The sequence below is a fragment of the Schistocerca cancellata genome, chromosome 1 (genome assembly GCF_023864275.1).
Source record: "Schistocerca cancellata isolate TAMUIC-IGC-003103 chromosome 1, iqSchCanc2.1, whole genome shotgun sequence".
Lineage (NCBI taxonomy): Eukaryota > Metazoa > Arthropoda > Insecta > Orthoptera > Acrididae > Schistocerca > Schistocerca cancellata.
The window spans coordinates 1150765375-1150769330 of record NC_064626.1 but is presented as its reverse complement, the minus strand read 5'-3'; the positions used below and the strand labels follow the sequence as shown (position 1 = coordinate 1150769330).

Sequence of the window (3956 nt, the reverse complement as noted above, 5' to 3'; positions counted from 1 at the left end):
CACAACGATTGAAGTGCCCAGGAAGCAATGATCGTTTATTAAGTCTAAGAAACAGAATACGACACCCTGGTTGCTTGGACGTCAGTCTGGGCTCCTTGGTTCACACTGAAAGCCAGTAACTTGTGTTGCACTGGAATGTTCTTACACAAATGATGGCTTTGAGCCTGTGGACAGCAGAGAGTTGTTGGCTGCTCGCAGACAGACTGAAGACAAATTCCAGCAAGGTAGTGAGTTTGAGGTTGGCGAAGATGAGGACCAGCGAGGCGATAACTCGACGACGGTTGAGATAATGTCCAGTGAATCTGTCGCTCGATCAAAGTTTACGTCTGTGGATGCTGTGATAAAATGCCCCTTGGGGCTCGGCGAAGTGGATGCCTGTTGATGAGGTACTAGATGCAGCCGGCGTAAGCTCGGAGTGTAAACCGGCTGCAGAGTGGTCGGTCGGAATGATACCAGAGCCGCAGTGTTGCCAACTTAGACGATTTTCCACTAAAACTGGTGGTTTCTACCCTCCTTTTCGTGGCTCTTGGATTTTACAGTGGTTTAGTAGAATTCAGTTTCAGTTGCTGAAAATGCGATCTCTCAACCACTAAGTTATTTATGTTTCGAAATATATCATTTCTACTTTATTTGATTTCAGGAGTTTTTAACTTTTCTGCGAAGACAACACTGATGCATTACAATGTGACATCAAACGAACTATCACACTCGATTACATGCGGGGATTCCCTGTAGAATGAACAGTATTTAGTTGCACCTAGTTACCTAGTTCGCCAACGGCCATGCCGCAGTGGTAACATCGGTTCCCGTCAGATCACCGAAGTTACGCGCTGTCGGGCTGGGCTAGCACTTGGATGGGTGACCATCCGGTCTGCCGCGCGTTGTTGGCAAGTGGGGTGCACTCAGCCCTTGTGAGGCAAACTGAGGAGCTACTTGATTGGGAAGTAGCGGCTCCATTCTCGTAAACTGGCATATGGCCGGGAGAGCGGTGTGCTGACCACGTGCCCCTCCATATCTGCATCCAGTGACTGTGGGGTGAGGATGACACGGTGGCCGGTCGGTGCCGTTGGGTCTTCCAAGGCCTGTTCGGACGGAGTTTAGTTTTTAGTTTCAGTTACCCAGTTCATTTCGAGAATGAAGGCGGCTTGCGCAGGTGCAGGGAGTGCATCAACCGGTTTCAAACAATGGCTGCTCACTTATTTCATTGTCGCTTCGAATAACCACGGAGTGCTTGTTGGTACACGCAGGGTCAGGCGCGCAGTAAAAGTAACTCGGCTGCCGTCGTTCGTGGTGTGGACTATACAGCTGTGATTCCCAGTGCATGGTATTATTTCAGGACTGCGTACGTGTATAACTATGCCGAAACCACAATATACGCAAAAGTTTCGGTATTCTTGGCTTCAAGACCCACATCTAAAATATGGGCTTCAAGTTATTGAAAGTGCCGCGGGTCAGGTAGTGAAGTACAAATTTTGTGACACAGTTTTAAGGAGTCACTACGGAGATTTGAAATTACATGGGATGTCAAACAATTATCTGCCAAATAAAAACGTAAGCAACCTTTTTTAAAATTGATTAGTCATTTATTTATCGGCTTTACATCATTTACATCTTTGACCACTCTTTGACAAAGTAAATTGTTTCTGGTTATAACTTTAGAGCCTAAAATTGCCTTTACGTCAGAGCCCATTGGGAATAAAAAAAGAAAGAAGAAACGCAGACTTGCGTTATTCACACCCATGAATACGTGTAGTCGATAATGCCTCTGTCATTGTTGGAGTAAATAACGTACTATTAACGAAATTTCAAGTAGAGGTACCACACCTGATTTTAGTATGTTGCTTGTGCCATTCCTTTCAACTGACTGTTTCAGCTGCTGCTAAAGAATTTTTACGGAGAAATCAGGAAATTTTAATTAGAGAGATATGATTGGGTTAGTCGCTCCTCTTCCAGACAATCTCTGTATAATCAGGTATACAAAACCATCAACGATGGACAGAAACCGTTAAAAGTAGTTCAAGCGTTCCAGACAAGGTAGTTATCAATAGAATCCACTCTACCAAAAATACACACGCAATGGTCTGAGATAAAAACACATTTTTCCGTAGCTAAAGTGGGTGAAAGGTGTCACACGGCAGAGTTAGTGCACTCTATGTATGCAAACGAGATTAATTACGCATATATTTCATTTCCATATCCAATATTAATTGAAATAAAAAGTGTCAATACAATTTCCGAGTCGAAAGATACAGATTACACCAAACTCTTTGATGAGTTGACCAACCTGATAGATATCCTTGTCAGCAAAGGTACGTTACCTGCAATTAAAGTTAATATTTTTATTCAAAATGTATGTGATTTCTTCTACCGAAGATGTTATATGGGACCCCGCTTTGAAAAGTAGTTGCTTGAAATGAGACATGAAGGATTATTACCACAAGAAGAAGAAGAAATGTTGCCCAATCGGTGCATAACATTTATAGTAAGTCTGACTAAAGAAATAAAACCAGGTTACCAGAAAATTTATCGTTAATGAAAAAATTTCCAGAATAAGTGTTGAACAAGCACTTTAATCGTAACAAAGAAAATCTTATTGATATAATGGCTCAGTTCAATAAAAGTGTAGAATTTATAGCAAAAGTTGATGATCAGTGGCGATAAATTCTTTTATTGAACTGGAACGAGACCAAAGATCAAAAAAATATTTGGAATGAAGTATTGCATTTCAAAGATGCTCAAGGGGAATCCAGATTTGAGGAATTAGCGACTTTTGCGATTACTCTCCTAATACTGCCTCATTCCAATGCCGATGTTGAGAGACTGTTTAGCAGTATGTATGTAATAAAGAACAAGCAGAGGAATAGAATGAATTTAATTTTTTTAACTACTATGGCAACAATATGCTGTGGTTTGAGATTTTAAGGAAAATGCTGCAACGAAAATGAAATTCCAATAAACCTTATAAAACAAATAGGCACCAAAGGACCGTATCAATCTGAAACCGACGGTGATGACGATGATGCAGATAAGAATGATTTATCTGAAGAAGACGAATTCATTTACATAATTAGCTGTTCCTTCCTCCATGGACCATGGGCCTTGACGTTGGTGGGGAGGCTTGCGTACCTCAGCGATGCAGATAACCGTACCGTAGGTGCAACCACAATGGAGGGGTATCTGTTGAGAGGCCAGACAAACGTGTGGTTCCTGAAGAGGGGCAGCAGCCTTTTCAGTAGTTGCAGGTGCAACAGTCTGGATGATTGACTGATCTGGCCTTGTAGCACTAACCAACATGGCCTTGCTGTGCTGGTACTGCGAACGGCTGAAAGCAAAGGGAAACTACAGCCATAATTTTTCCCGAGGGCATGCAGCTTTACTGTATGATTAAATGATGATGGCGTCCTCTTGGGTAAAATATTCCGGAGGTAAAATAGTCCCCCATTCGGATCTCCGGGCGGGGACTACTCAGGAGGACGTCGTTATCAGGAGAAAGAAAACTGGCATTCTACGGTTCGGAGCGTGGAATGTCAGATCCCTTAATCGAGCAGGTAGCTTAGAAAATTTAAAAATGGAAATGGATAGGTTAAAGTTAGATATAGTGGGAATTAGTGAAGTTCGGTGGCAGGAAGAACAAGACTTTTGGTCAGGTAAATACAGGGTTATAAATACAAAATCAAATAGGGGTAATGCAGGAGTAGGTTTAATAATGAATAGGAAAATAGGAGCACGGGTAAGCTACTACAAACAGCATAGTGAACGCATTATTGTGGCCAAGATAGACACGAAGCCCACGACTACTACAGTAGTACAAGTTTATATGCCAACTACCTCTGCAGATGAGGAAGGGTTGATGAAATGTATGATGAGGTAAAATAAATTATTCAGATAGTGAAGGGAGACGATAATTTAATAGTCATGGGTGATTGGAATTCGATAGTAGGAAAAGGAAGAGAAGG

General features: G+C 42.0%; 1 pseudogene; it reads left to right on the top strand.

Annotated features, from left to right (window-relative positions):
- The first annotated feature begins 772 nt into the window (after positions 1-772).
- LOC126099936 (5S ribosomal RNA) lies at positions 773-890 on the top strand (annotated as a pseudogene).
- The last annotated feature ends 3066 nt before the right edge of the window (positions 891-3956 follow it).